Source organism: Centropristis striata, chromosome 1, assembly GCF_030273125.1.
Source record: "Centropristis striata isolate RG_2023a ecotype Rhode Island chromosome 1, C.striata_1.0, whole genome shotgun sequence".
NCBI lineage: Eukaryota > Metazoa > Chordata > Actinopteri > Perciformes > Serranidae > Centropristis > Centropristis striata.
The window spans coordinates 18,529,016-18,545,606 of record NC_081517.1 but is presented as its reverse complement, the minus strand read 5'-3'; positions in this window follow the sequence as shown (position 1 = coordinate 18,545,606).

Sequence of the window (16,591 nt, the reverse complement as noted above, 5' to 3'; positions counted from 1 at the left end):
TTAAAAATGTTAATACGTAGGATAGGATTAGGGCCAGGAGAAAATAATTCATTAAGCACTTCAAGAAGAAAGTCGAATGTCGAGAATGAAATCAATTTTTGACTTTGGTAAAGTAGTCCACAAGCTACTACCTTTGAGATTTTTCTCAATATGTCTAATATATGTCTATGAAATTCACATAAATGTCATGAAAGCAGATTTTCCCAAAACGAGTTGTAGTAGCTACTACCAAGAATAGCTCATTTATGTGTCGGGGGATTTTAGTTCTACTGCACCCTTAAATATTGTGCTTATTGCTCATTTTATGACATTGATGAAAATCAGGTTGTAGCTTGGCGTCTACCAAACTGTTCGGATAAACGCTGTTTTTCTAAAACAATGTTCCTCTGGTGACTAATTGACACAGGAACAACCAATCTGTGAATATCTTTACAACTTTACCAAACACAAAAAGTTGACTTTAGTCTCGTCATTTCAACTTTTTTTCATAAATTTTTATTTTATTCTTGACATTTCAGCTTTTTTTTTTTCCAAAACCATATTTCAACTTTATTTTTGTCATTTTGACTTTCTTCTCGAACTGCATAATGAAAAAATATCCTTCTCATTATTTTTTCCTCCTGGCCTCAGTCCTCTTCGTAGACTGCGTACCTCTGTGCATTTTCTTTGTAAAAAACTTAAGAAGTGAGAGGCTGTGGAGCCTAGACTAGCTGTCGAGTCGCCGGGTTTTTATGTCGTGTCCTACAACTGATGTCAAGTGGATTTTGTAAACTATCTCCATGTGTAGTCATAACCACTTGCTAAGTCGAAGATAAAAAAATCTGGTCATAGACATCTTTTCTCACTTAAACTCTATTCTTGCATATAACTTGCCAGTTAGACTGTAAACAATCAACGGTGAATGGAAGAGGACAACCCCTATTGCAAAATAGTTGGGATGTTGTCAAAAAAGTAAATAAAACAGAATGCAATAATTTGCTAAACTTATAAAAACTTATTAAAAATATATTCAATTGAAAACTGTTCAAAGATAATATAGTTTATGTTCCAGCAGAAGAAAAACTTTTTTGTCAATATACACAGTTTGTCTTACACAGCATCCCGACTTTTTTGGAAGTCAGGGTTGTAGTTGGTGTTGGAGGAAAAATTATAGCTGAAGAAGGTTTTTGGGGCTTAGTTAGCCTCGGTTCGAGGAGTATCTGTAAACTGTCGACGCAGGCTGGGGAGATATTTTCTTACCCCGGCAGAGGAGTTTGGCTGACCTCCTCGAGATATATTGTTGGGTGGTGGAAGAAATACTTTAAGAAACTCCTGAATGTGTCCAGCTCACCCTCTGTGGAGGAAACACATTATTTTTCTTCTTCTTTACCCCAGACAGACGGTCAGAACTCCTCAGTGTTGTTGTGCTCACACAATGGCCTCTAGCTAAAGCTGTTTCATCATTCACTTTTTAAACTTAATTTAACCCTTGGTTGGCTCCATTTCATCAGTGAGAATAAGTGAACTGGTCCAGAAGTGATAGAAGAAGTAAAATGTGTTTTTTATGACTATAAATGTTCCACAACAGGTAGAAAGTAACTGCCACGTCACTGGTGTGACACAATCTAGAAATGTATAATGATAGCAAAAGATATGAGGACCGTATGGGCCATAATTCATTCTTCCCTCTCACATACACAAATAACACCTCTCACATTCACAATTTTACCTCTCACATACACAAATTTACCTCTCACATTCACAATTTTTTCAGTATGTGGGAGGTAAAATTGTGTATGTGAGGTGAAATTGTGAATGTGGGAGGTATTTTTTGTGTATGTGAGAGGTAAAATTGTGAATGTGGGAGGTATTTTTTGTGAATGTGGGAGGTATTTTTTGTGAATGTGAGAGGTAAAATTGTGAATGTGGGAGGTATTTTTTGAGTATGTGAAAAGGAAGAATGAATTATGGCCCATACGGCTCCTCATAAAAAGAAGAGACACTTCCTTCAAGGTTTTTGATATTCTTCTTAGGCTGTAATGTTTTTTGGGTTCAGTTGACAGAAAAAGAACAGTAGGACCTTCTCCGTTCAGATTTTATCCTCCTTATTTCCATTTCTTTCTTTCACTTCCTGTTAAACCCTGATTTTCCTCATTCCCCTCATCTTCTCTGCTCTTCCCGCTTCTTTCCACTCTTTTATTCATACCTTTATCTTTATTTCATCAGCTCATCATCTCTCAGTCAAAAACAATTAGTACACCCCCTGATATCCCATTAACTATAAATGAAGTGGTAGACTGAGATTGAGAATGCCAAAGCTCAGCTTTATACACTCTGCAGCATACATCAGATTTCTCACACACACAAACACACACACAGTCCTCAACAAGCAGCAAACAATCAGTTTTGAAAAGCGTGTTTTAAACATTCGCAGCAGAAATCATTCCAAGGCAGCACTAAATCTTTAAAAGCAATTCTCATGCATGATTTATTCATTAAGAAGTATAGGAGTGACATTTCAACTTCATTTTTCAGCTTTTTTTCCCACCACAGAGAAATATTGATAAGTGAGACCTGCTGCGAAGAGACATCGCCACTACTGAGACAAGTCTCAGCTGGAGACCAGAGAAAGTTACAGGACAAAAAGAGAAGCGAGACAACACCCGTCACGTTTATTTCATCTCCCATGCCTCTTTTCTTCCAGTCTATATGTTCCTCACTAAAGTCTCCATCTGCCGCTTTCCACTCACACAAGAAGCTCTGTATCTTTCTCCCACCTTTTCCTCCAGTTCCCAGCTCTCTCCCTCTCCAAAGTCCCAGCAGAGACAGAGCAGCTGTCATGCTTTAGTTCAGATCTGAGTTGCTTTTCCTCCGGTTCCCCTTGGAGCAGAATAAGCATGATACTGTACTCACTGGGTGGGGGTGTGTTTGTGAGAAAGCCTGCATGTGTACACACAGTAATGTGTGATTGAACTTCTTCGCTGTTTTCACACCTGAATTCAGTCCAACATTTACCGGAAATGCTTTGGGGGTTGTTGATCCTATTTATTGCAAACTATTTTCACAGTTTCAGATTTAATTTCTAGCTGTAATAATAATATTGTACATGCAGAGTTAATTGCTTAGATCTCTACAGTGCTAAAAAGAAGTCAAGCAGGGTAGAAAGCGTTATCAGTCACATCATTACAAATATTTTGAACAACTGATCACTAACCAACCTACTGAGCTCGCAATAGATTTGTGCGCAATTTTCCTGTGCAATGAGGGATTACATTACTTGGAGTAATTTATCAGGCTTCTCACAGCTCCCTCTGGAGCCACAAAAGGCTTTATGTAACTTTTTTCACCTATACAGTGGTACTCTGCATGTCTAGAATCAGACTTTGATGTGTAAAATTGGTTGAGTTCCTTTTGAAATGGAAATGATCCATTAAATTCAGGTGGTAAAGTACTCTACCTTATCCTTGTATACAGCTGAACTCAGTGATTCCTGACTTTTTGGATTGGGACACATCATATGAAGCTGTGCCTACTTTGTGACTCCTCGTCACAGGTTATGGCCTAATGCCGCATTTCCACTACGTGATAGCCTACTGCACGACTCCTCTCATCTTGACTTGCTGTTTTTTGGTTTTCCTTGAACAAATGTTGTGGATAGAACATGGTTTCAATGAGGTTCCAACTGAGCTGAGCGATAATAACAGGTGGAGTTGCACACTGCAGACCACTGATTAGTCAGAGAAAAAAGTCACTAGCACATTGACTTTTCGAAATACAGTGACGATAATAAGCCAAATATAACCAAACTTGAAAAGGTAAAATATATTGTGACCTGTGTTCACATTTGCCGCATTTAAAATTCTTCATTGAGCATGATTGTTTTTTTTGGTGTTTTTTTTAAGTAAATAAACATATATTTTTTAAATCTGATTTTACTTGCACATGGCTTTTTGTCTTTTTTAACCCTTTAGAGTTTTGGGCTAATCTGGTCATTTTTGAATACATTTCATTCTGCCTGTATATACCACTTAAATATTTTGACCATACCATTTTGGCATCATTTTTTTGCAGAATAACCTCACCAATACAACCTGAACATTTTGAACCAAAAAAAAAAAAAACACATAAATTTGGATTTAGAAAATTATGTTTATTTACTTAAAAACAAACAATCATGCTCAATGAAGAATTTTAAATCTGGCAAATATGAACACAGGTTACAATATGTTTTACCTTATCTTTGGTTATAATCGGCCTATTATCATCACTGTATCTTGAAAACTGCATCCGTACAGCCCAGAACTTTTATTTTGTGTTGGATGCATAACGCACTAAATATTTTAATTCATCACAAAATGTAATGCATTCATTTTGACTAATTCACTAATTCTAATCAAAGTTAACTGAAATATGCTTTAATGACGAAAAAAAAAATCTACACATCACGACTTTAACAAGTACATACTACTATACTATAGTACTATGTTCAGATGGTTTAATGAGAAGAAATGACCTTATTTGAAATTTGGGGTCAGCCTTATCTTTGGTTATATATGGCCTATTATTATCAAACAACTACTGGCATGGAGTTTGAAGATAGTACTTCAGAGGGAAGTTGACGCTTCATTTTTTACGTTGTGATGCCAAGAAGTCACGTGTTTGGCGTGTTTGGCGATTCAGAGGGTTAAATAGCCAAGCTGCCAACAGCAGCAACCTTAGTTTCTGTATTTACTTGACCCAGATTTTTTAAAAAGCAGCCTGCAAAGCTATGCCTTACAATAGACAAAGTGCAGAAGTTCCTCTGTTTGTTTGAAAGGATTCAGCGAGTGTCGCGTTGAGGACGCTGTCATGGCAGTTTCACACAGTGTTGCTATGGCAATCAGCTGACAATCCCGCCTACACTGAGGGGGTACTATCTGCAAGAAATACAGAAAAAGATCTGGGACCAAAAAATGAGATGAGCCCAGCTGAACCATGCAGTGGAAGTCAAGCACGAGACAATGTGGATGACTTGTGTTCTTCCTCTTAATTGTCTTTTTTTAAGTAAAAGGTGAGATTATTCATTATTTCAGCCAGAAATCAGACAAAAAAAATGAACATAAGTTTGTCTGACAACTTTATAATATTCTGTCATTTCCCTTAAACATCTCATCACCAACAGATTTATGACTAAGCTCATCCACTGAGCCTATATTGTGTTTACTCTAAAGTTTTGCTTAGCATTTTCCAGAGCAAAACCTTTTTTGAAAAACTTCCTAGATTGATTTTCTATCTTCTAAGCATCCATTGTGTTCTAACATCCTTCAGTTTGCAATAGAGCTGGCTCACAGAGACACAACACTTGCAAGGAATGAACCATTACATTGAACACTTTTTGTTTTTGTTAGTTTGTTTATGCTGTTGTCATTTTGTGATGTATCTGAGCAAAGACTTCTCTGGAAACTCTGGCAGTGATGTGAAGTGAAGTTCTGACATGTAAGATCTAATAGTCGACTAACGAAAAGCACTGCCGGGAACTTATTTTTTGACATGAACCAAAGTTGGTGTTCTATGGCCGACTCTGAATGTTAATTGTCAGTGAGGACTTTGTTGGTTCCAACAGGGAGAGCTCTTCAAACACTCACTGTGCTCGCCTCCTTTCCTCACGACAATAACACAACTGTCAAAACCCAAAGCAGAGGAACTGTTTATTGTGATCGATTACCAAACTCAACCACATTTTAAGTTCCTGCAGGTTGATTTTCATGCTCTTCCAGCATTAACTCATTATCAGAGGCTCCTTGAAAGGTCAGAAATTACTATTTGGAAAAATGTTGAGCAGCAATGTAATGTCAATGGTTTTGAATCAGGATCTGATGAACCTGGTAGGTAAAATCTTAAAGTGGCAATGTGTAGTGAATGGACAGAGTTCTCATCTTAAGGCTGAAGCTTGTAACAATGAATATATTTCTGTAAAGTGGATACTCGCGGGTATCCATAGAACCCATTTTCATTCATATCATGAAGAATTGAATTTCTTACATCTTCTAGTCTCATATGATATCTTACATCATCATCATATATAGTCAGTGTATTTTGAAAAACAGTGGTGGAAAGTAACTAAGTACATTTGCTCAAGTACTGTACTTAAGTATAATTTTGAGGTACTTGTACTTTACTTGAGTATTTCCATTTTATGTAACTTTATACTTCTGCTCCACTAAAACATGAGGCAATTATTGTACTTTTACTCCACTACATTTAGCTGTCAGCTTTAGTTACTTTTCTTATCAAGATTTAACATAAAAAACATGATCAATTTAAAGTGATAAGACTTTTTTTTTTAATTAAACATCATAACAATATATTATGTTATTAAAATGAGCCCTACCTTGACAAAATTCAAACGCTGCTTACATAAATGCATTAATAATAATAATAAAATCCAATAATATATTTGGAATATAAATAACTTTTGTACTTTTACTTCAGTAAGTTTTGAAACATGCTACATTTTTTAAATGAATCACCAAAAGTAATGTGTTAACTGAAAGATGCTTTAATGACAAAAAAAAATCTACATATAGTGACTTTAAGAAGCACATGGTACACTTTATATTGAGATGTTTGACAATGAGAAGAAACATGCAAACACCCTGATATGTCCTTAAAAAATGCACTAATTCACCTTAAAGTAAAATATGATCTCATTTGAAATTTTGGGTATTTTCAGCCATTAGCAGAAGCTACCTCATGATCATCCTCTGGCATAACAATTAGCCAAAGCTAATGGTGCGATAATGCACTCGGAATTGGTGCCGAACCAAGAGAACAAATTTGGCTGATACAGTAACGGGGCAAAGTTTATACCTCTGATGATGGACCTCCGCAGAGCAGCTTCATTAACACATCTCTCTCCATTCATTATAACATTTTGGAGCTGTTGCAGTGCTTAACGTCTGGCAAGTGTAATTCTCAACAGCCGCTGCCTCTAATCCTCACTCACATACAGTATATATGACTGTTCAGAGAGCCGGTGGAAATGTGCAGGCCGGCAGGCAGGTCTCCAGGCAGACTCCAATATGGCTGCCAGGGCCGGAGAGTGACAGTTTGGCTAATTAGAGCACTTTTAATTTGCACTGCCTTGATCTTTCGTCTTAGCCTCCTTCAATCTGGGAGCGTGTGCAGGAATGCATGCTGGTGTGCGTTTGTATATTTTGAGCAAGTTTCAGTGTCACCTTGTGTGGCAATTTAGAAAGGTGAGAGAGTCTGAAGAAGGCTAAACGACAAAATCGCTGTCATTTAGCCTTCCTCGCACTCTGTTCACCCTTTGCTTCTCTTTCTCTGCTCATTCATTTGTCTTTTTAAGTGTATTCTTTTTTCACGGCCCTCATCCTGTGCCTTGTTTTTCTGCATCTGTCCCCAGATTTCTCCACACACACACACACACACACGCTCCTCACACTCTTAATGAAAGCAGCTGAGTTTCAGGGTCAACAATCTTCAGCACTCCAGCGCGAGTTGTTCAGATGGTGTCCTTGTTTTGAAACGAAATGCAATTAGTCTTGTTTTTAAAAAGGATTTGAACTGGAATTGTTACATTTCCTGTTCCATATTTTTTCTCCTGGATGACTGTCTTCATAAGATATTTAACCAGTAAACAGTTAGATACGTTCACCAAGTCAAAGAGAAGATAATCAGTGTAACCGCTGACCTAATAACTCATAAGTCATGTTGTTCGCCTCTCAGCCAGCCTCGACCTTTCCACAGTGTTCTCTCACTTACACTGTACATTATTAATGCTGCCTGGCCTATCATTGTGTGTGTGTGTGTGTGTGTGTGTGTGTGTGTGTGTGTGTGTGAGAGAGAGAGTGTGTTGCAGTGAGATGCAGGGCTCTCCCTTTAGCGGGTTGATTTTATTATGTAGTAATACAGTGGTGAGAATGTTTCCCATTATGACTCTTAACATCATGCTCTATCAAGCCGCCTCCTTTTACAGGCTGGCCCACATTAGGCCCCGATCTCTGAGAGAGACGGGGAGCCTAATTCACATTTTTAAAAGGTTATTTCACAAAGACAACCCCCAAGGCTCTGTGAGAAATCAAAACACTGAAAATGAGCAAAGAACTCTGTCTCTGTGTCCTCTTTTATCTCCCTTACCCCTTTATTCTTAATTCCGGTTCTTGCTCCGTTCTCTTTTTTCCCCTCTTTCTGTCCTCATATCGCTCCTACCCTCCATCTCTGCCGGAGGTGTCACTGTAAATGCCATGTGGAGAATGAAGGAGGGGGAGTTATTGTTTGTGCCTGGGGAGGCCTCTTTTTGTACTTGGGCAGGCTTCAGTGTGGACGGCTGTAGAGTGATGGGGGGGAGACGGGCAGCACACACATAAAAAGACAGATATTTTGGTCACCGCGGCTCCGGCTGTGACGAGCCTGACAACTACTTGTGTTCCAAACTCTGAAGCCGGGGCAAGCTGGAGGCTCCTTCTCCGATCTGCGTCAGACTGCTTTGATAAGACCGCATCTAGAAAGGGCAGCTCTCAACCAGAGCGCTTCAAAACTACACTTAATGTAGGTTCTCCTCCACTGTGAGCAGCAGTAATAGCAGGAGTTGTTTGGCTGCCCTTTTCAACCGCCCCAACGGGTACAGGACTGAAATCTTTCATTCCGCTGGCCCAGGAGTGCTCTTTAATAAGCTGCGCTGCATCATGACTGTGTTATGTGCATTTCTGTAAATATCACGTGTCATTTTAAAAGTTCAACAACAGAATCAGATCCTGAAAAGTTTAAAATGAAATTATTTTAATGTCTCAGTATAAACAGTTTTCCCCACTCTTCCAGCATCCACTAGTAAAGTGCATTCCAAATGTTTTTTTCTGGGGACCCAATTTTTAAAAATGACAAAAAAACGGCAACCATCTCACAAAAAGTCTTATTTACAAATCCTGGCAAGATTGAATTTGTGCCTACATAAACGTTCCTGTTCATTTTTATAGCTATTTCTACATTCATTATCTTGAATAGGTAAAACAGGCATATCAGAGAGATACATTTGATAAACAACTACCTTGTTTTATCCACACGGTTTTAAGAAACTACAAATATATTGAGGCAGAGTTAACAGGCTCTTGAGTTGTCCTTATAATGTATGCCAAGATTCAATATAGCTAACAATAAGTACAACTAGAAAATGCATTTCCTGCAGAAAATGCTGAAAGTGAAAAAGCTGTCACTAAACTGCGATACTGGCCTAAATGTGTAAGAAGGTGAAGTTGATAAATAGTTTGAAAGGTAGAAAAGGGTCCTATTGATAAAAATGTCATTGTATGTTTGTCCTTTAGCTGCCATATAAAACAAACTTCAAGGACTGCCTTTTTTCGATTACTTAACATAGCAAAAAGCAGATTCATCCTGTCCCAAAAGGGCTGAAGACAAACTAGTTCATGCTTTTGTTACTTCAAGGTAAGATTATTACGACTCCCTACAGTTGGTCCAGAATGCTGCAGCTCATAAACTGACAAGAACAAGTAAAAGAGACCATATTTCTCCTGTTCTAGTTTCGCTGCACTGGCTCCCTATAAAATCCAGAATTTAAGTCTCCAAAAGAGCCTTCAGTTATCAAGCTCCTCTCCTGTGGAACCATCTTCCAGTTTCAGTCCAGAAGACAGACACCCTCTCTTTATTAAAGAGTACACTTTCCTCTCTGATATATATATATATATATATATATATATATATATATATATATATATTAAAAAGTGTGTAGTTAAAAAGCAGTAATTTTGTTTTTTTGTTTTTAAAAAAACCCCACAGACCATAGAATAGTATTGTCATGTTATTATTAGAACAGTATGATGAAGAATTACCAAAAAAACCACCATATTATAGTATGTCCAAAAACTGACAAAAAAAAGTTATACTATATTATATCAAAAAAAGTAAAAAACAAACAAACATAAATTTCCAAAAATGGAAAGAAAATGCCATAACCAACTGGTCGAGTGGAGTAAAATATCCATGCAGGTGTGGGTCTCTAACTCTTAATAAATTCTCCTATTACAAATAATAAATCCTGTTTGATCTGCACATCACTAATTCAAAGAGTCAACAGTCAATTTGTTCACCACATGAGTTCTATTGCATGTCAAATATCATTAGGTATTATTTTAATTACACCTTGCTAATGTGATAGATGGGCTTGCTTGCTTTTCAGTACATATTGCACTATGGAAGAAATGTATTAACCGACCCAAATCAAGTCTCCTGCTACCCAGTGTCTGGAAATGACTGCGTTAGTGTAGAAGTTCGCACAACAACATGAGTGCTACTGCTACAGGGTTCTCCTGTGTGTCTATGTGAGCTTCAGAGTGAGCTTGAGATCTGAGGTGTCATAAAGGGAGGAAAAAGAGGTTTGGGAGAAATATGATGTAACGGTGGAGACATAGCAAACTCACCTGCCCTGGGTCAAAATCAGACAGGACAGATAGGAGATGTAAGGATAATGAAAAGCCCCTGTTAGGACATGTTCTCGTCTTGATAGAAGCCGCCCACTGTCAGGCCCCTGAGCCACTTGTACCGCAGCAGTTTAAAGATAAGGAGTAATGAACCTCGCCGGTGTTGTACCGAAGTTGCAGTTTTCAGTCAGTCAATTCAAGACGGAATGGGATTGTGCTTCTGCACGAATTACACCGACGTTATGAAGCTAAGGGGTTATTTCACCTGGAAAGATAAGCCCTTGACTTATTGTACTGCAGATGTGTGTCATCCTTCAAATGTTCTTTTGACTGAGCTACGAAATCACAGTGAGTCTGGATGAAAAGGTGATATACATTCAAAATAGGAGACAAATCTTTTCTACTGTTTGAGAACATTTTTACTTTTTAAATGCTTATTCACTGTGTTGAAGGCTGGATGAGAAGATCAATCCCACTCTCTCTTTCCCCTGGAAACACAGGGAGTCTGGTGGAGCTTTGAAAGTCTCTAGAATCACATTCATGTCCCTTCTAAGAGAGTCTCTATGTGGGTACCTGTGTTGTTACTATTCTCAAGTGTGTGTTTGTTAGCGGGATGGGAGCCAGTGTATAGTTTTACTCTTTATCAGTGCTGAATATATTGTTAACCTCTATATAAAACGGCAGACCCATTAAGATGTGTTTACCACCACAGGAGAGGAATTCATCTTGTTCTATGTCGCTCTTGAACTTTTCTGTAGTCCTTGTCCTTTGTATGTTCAGCCATAGTAACCATACTGCAATGCTTGCAGTGACCAAAATAAAAACAGCACGCCACTTCACACACAAGTGAGTTGTGAGCAATGGTGGAATGTAACTATGTACATTTACTCAAGTACTGTACCTAAGTACAATTTTAGGTACTTGAACTTTACTTGAGTACTTCCATTTGTGCAACTTTACACTTCTTCTCCACTACATTTAGCGGATGGCTTTAGATACTTTTCAGGTCGAGATTTAACACAAAAAAACATGATGCATTTAAAGTTATTACAAATTTTTATAAATTAAACTACAAACAGTATATTAAGTCTACGAAAAATAGCCATACCAGACAACATCACAATGCTGCTTACATAAATGCACCAGTAATAATAATACAATAAAATGTTGTGAGTGGGTCCATTCTGCATAATGAGTACTTTTACTTTTGATACTTTAAGTACATTTTGATGCTGATACGTATGTACTTTTACTTAAGTAAGTTTGGAATACAGGACTTTTAATTGTAATTTCACAGTGTGGTATCAATATTTTTATTCAAGTAAGGGATCTGAATACTTCTTCACTATCTACAGCTCTGGTTGTATATATATTTATACTTAGTGTTACCACAGTTTGTGGGGAGAGAGCGTCGACACTTAATGGACCTCAAAGCCTTACACACTCTGTAATGGTTAGAGAGGGGCTGTAGAGTTCGGCTGGAATTAAATCATCTGGATTAACATTATGTTCATCACTCCTCCATAACCTCCACTGGCTCCCAGTCCCTCAGCGTGGTTTATTCAAAGCCCTCCCTAACCTGGCTCCCTCCTACCTGTCTGAGCTCCTCAGCCGGCACATCCCATCCCGCACTCTCCGGTCTGCTGGTGCTAACCTCCTGTCCCTCTCCACCAGGACTAAACACCACATCTGGGGGAGCAGGGCCTTCTCCATCGCTGCTCCCACCCTCTGGAACTCACTCCCAAAAATCATCTGAGACTCCCCCCCACTCTTCATCTTCAAGAAATCCCTCAAAACTCACCTCTTCAGAACCACCTACAACCTTTGACAAACTATTTTCTTCTTCTCCCTTCTTATGGAGTAAAACATTTGTATACTGCCCTTTTTTGTTTTGTCTTTGAGCATCTTGAAAGGCGCTACATAAATTGAATGTATTATTATTATTATTATTATTAGGGACCGAGCACTAACAGTGCGAGGCCCCTATTGTTATTGGTCTGTCCTTCTGAAAAATGAATCGCTGATTCGGAGTCTTTATCATATTCCAAAACTCACCATATTTGGAATATACGTCAATCTCACGTGAAATGTACGCATTCTAGTGTTCGCGGGGATGGGCGTGGCAAAATGACTCACTAGCGCCCCCTAAATATCGTTATCTCACACAGGTTTGTCGTAGACACACGAAATTTGGTACATATGTGTATCATGGGAAGACGCACCAAAAAGTCTGGAGAAGCTATTCTCTAAAACGTACAGGAAGTCAGCCATCTTGGATCGAATATGGAATTTTCCCCATTTCCACCCGGCATACTTTAAAAAACTCCTCCTACAGATTTTATTATTATTTTTATTTTTATTATTATTATTATTATTGTGTTCTATTATATTCTTATACTGCAACAAGCATTTCCCCCTGGGGATAAATAAAGTATTTGATTCTGATTCTAATTTTGATTCCTCTTCAAGGACAGACATGATGGGTTTTAATAAGAAACACAAACAGAACTTTTATTTGTTTACAAGAAAACTCAAAGTTTGGACCTAGAGTCAAGAGGCGCTAGCTCTCCACCCACCTCATAAGCTCACTAATTAACACTTTACATTTCATGTTTTTAATCCATACAGAAACAGAATTTTTTTTTAGAAAATGGCGATTAGACCATCGGAATAACATGTATAAACACTGAAATTGGTTGTTCCCTTTAAAAAAAAATCCCTACAACCTACCACACCATAAACTGTTGCCAGATTTAACACTTTAAAATTTCATCAAAGTTTCTTTAAATGTTTATCTCTTACTTTTGTAACTAAATAAACTGGAAACTGGAACACACAGAGCTTCCTGAAAAAGATAATATCTCTCTTTAAAAGGCGACTCGCCTGTTAACCCCGTTATTATTTCCTTCCTCACGAAGAACAATGAGGGTAGAACAGAAAGATTATCTGGTTCAGCTCAGTGATAAACACAAAACCATGTCCCCATGTAAATCAGATTTATTTACTTATTACTCGAAAGTGACAAAAAGCAGTTCCAGATCATTGCGGTTTGTAACCCAGGCTTCGTCTTCACAGTGTGTAGTCCCCGAGCCCGAGCCAGTTACCCAGGTGATGTCACTTCAGTGATTTTTTCCAAGACTTGACAAAGCTCCTCCACAGCCACAGAAGACATCATACATCTTCGCTTTTCACAGACTGACTCGTACTTGTCATGACCAATAAACTCATTGTGTTGTGTAAAATCAGTGGAGTTCAGCCCTGGAGTACATGTACTTACCCATCACTGAGTGTGACATAATCATCCATGTTGTGTAAAAGAGCCAGCAGTTGGAGAAGCAGTTGTGTTTTTGTGAGATGCGTTCAGGTTTTTCCCCCCTTCTTTTGTAACCACAGTATTATAACATGTGCATAAATAGCGAGAAAATAAAGCTGTTCCGTTGTGTTGCACTGCTGATGTCTCTCAGAGCCGAGCACTTACCTGCATCATGCACTGTTAAGGTTCTCATTAAGAGCCTCTGAGTGAAACTGGATGGTGTAACTATGTAAACAGCAAGTAAGGAGCCCTTTTTGTAAGTAAGGTAGCCTAGATTTCACACAATGACGTTTAAGATGCTGACAGTTAAAACTTTATCAAAACTTTAGTCAAAACATACTGATATATATATATAAGAAGGTTACATCACCAAACGTATCGACAAACAAGAGAATTTGTCTTATTTTTGAAAAGTTTTTAAATGCTGCATTTTCATGGTGTATTAAACACCGAATTACAGAATATGAACACTCATCATTAGATGGTTCGCTTGCTGCTGTCAAAATTCCAATTCAGCAAAGCATCCTGATTCATCTCACCAAGGACACCCTCTTTCATCCACAGTACCAATACAATGCGACATTACTCCTCTTTTCCCTTTTTGGAGTCTTTCTTGAAGCAGTATTTTGACTGAGGATGTCTCGAGTTTGTCAGTATCCATGATCATCTAAGTTTTCCTCCAGCACATTTGGCTATTTTTTGCATTTGGACTGAGACATAGATTTGTCAAAATATATATATTTTTTCATGGGCTTTAAATTTCTTTAACAGCATTATGATTAATTACAAGCCAAAAACTGATATCAGTCAGTCATGGATTGACCAATTTGAATGATAAATTATTGTGATGGCTTCATGTGTGTTGTCTGATGTTATAAAACTACATATTGGCTACAAGTTATATGTATGACTGTGTGCAACCACAGAGGTAACCACATATATCAGATAGCAGGACACTGTTGAAGGAGGCTAGTTTTCTCATTTTCAAGCCACACATAGTTCAAGGTAAATCTGTCCAGGATTTAGATACTTTTAGACACATTGCTGCCCACCCAAGTATAGTTTATATGAAGGAAAGACAGTGTTGGCACTGGTTGTCAATGAAGACTTCTTTTGACTTTGCCATAATTTGCCTTAATTTGCCACAATGACAAATGCCAGTTCTGCTGGTGGGCATGAAATCAAACCGGTTTTAGCCAGAAATCACCCAACTTTATTGTCCAGTACTTTGGTTAAGGACCAAATACCTGCAAAACTTATGACTTTCCAATCAGTCTCTGCTAATCAGAACATCAGAATGGTAGCATGCTGACATCCGCATTTATCTGAGAGCACTTCTGGGCCAAAGTACAGCCTTACAGAGCTGCCAGCATGACTGTACACACTTAGGCAGCAATGGTACAACTCTGCTTGACTCCACCAGGTACTTTTCGATTTTATTTTCCACTGTATTGTAGCATTCTCAGCTGTTTGCCATAGAGCTTTAAGTCGATAAGTATAACCCATGATTACTGTTACACCTTCAACAGAACATACATAGTAAAAGATTAGAAATTAATAAATATTGTCTGAGCTGTATAAATCTGTCGTTATATTGAGCTCTGAATATAATGACCTTAAAGGGTTAGTTCTGATCTTTAGAGTGGGGTTGCATGAAGTACTATCCATAGTCAGCAATGTACCACTGTGGACCGGGAGCACAGCAAAATTAATTTAAGCCACTTAAAAAAGATAAAACTAAACTATAAAAATCAATATCAGTTTAAGCATATGCCATATCTTGAATATTTTCACCTCTTTACCTTACTGTCAGACAGACCTTACTGTCTTTTTCTGATGGGAAATTGAGCTATTACATCCATCTATTGCCTCTTCAAAGCCACCACCAAACTCTTTGACCAAACCATTTTACCTTGTAGAAAACAGGAGTTATATTACTGGTCTACTGCCACCTTAATTTGGTGATTTGGTTTGGAGGTTTTGAAAGGGTGAGAGCTGATTCACCAAATTCACACAGTAACATAAACTAACTGACCGACCGAGGTAGAGGTAGACCAGCAAGTCCTGTGTTTTGCAAAGTAAAATTATGGGTTTTGTCAATGGAGTCTGGTGGCTTTGATGAGAGCAGATAACTGCTTCAGTTCCCCCTGCGTGAACGTAAACAAGGTTGTCTGATGGCAAGATCAAGCTGTGAAAATATTCTAAATATAGCAGATACTTAAACTGATTTTAAGGCAGACCTTTTCTCGTTGGATGAAATACATTTCGCTGCTGCCCCTGTCTAAGCTTTTGTGCCGTGTGTACAACTGTCAGCTTCTCTAAACTTCCTCAACTGCTGTAGGAAATACACCAACTGTGGATAAGTACCTCATACAACGTCACTTCAAAAACATGCAAACTATCCCTTTAAACCCCCTTTAAGTTAAAACTCAGATACAAATTACATTTCTTGTTCATTTTAATGGCTGGTACAACTAAAGGTACATTTTTGGACAAATGATAACAACAAAAATAGCTCATAAGAGTTTAATTTAAGAAATTATATCTAGCCAATTTTCCATGGTTTTATTGATAATGATTTTGGTTATTATCAAGAAAACCATGGAAAATGTCTAGATATCAGCTCTTAAATTAAATTCTCATGAGCTATTTTTTTAATCATTATATTATTTCAAACAAATGTACCTTTAGTTGTACCAGGCATTAAAATTAACACAAAATGTAAGAAAAAAATGGTCTAATAATTTTTTCCATGACTGTATAGCATACACTTACACTGATTTAAATTTCTTTATATGGACGTTTTCTAGTTTTGTATTTTGCTGCTGCTCCTGTCCACAGCAGGACATTGCTAAGCTTTTGTGCT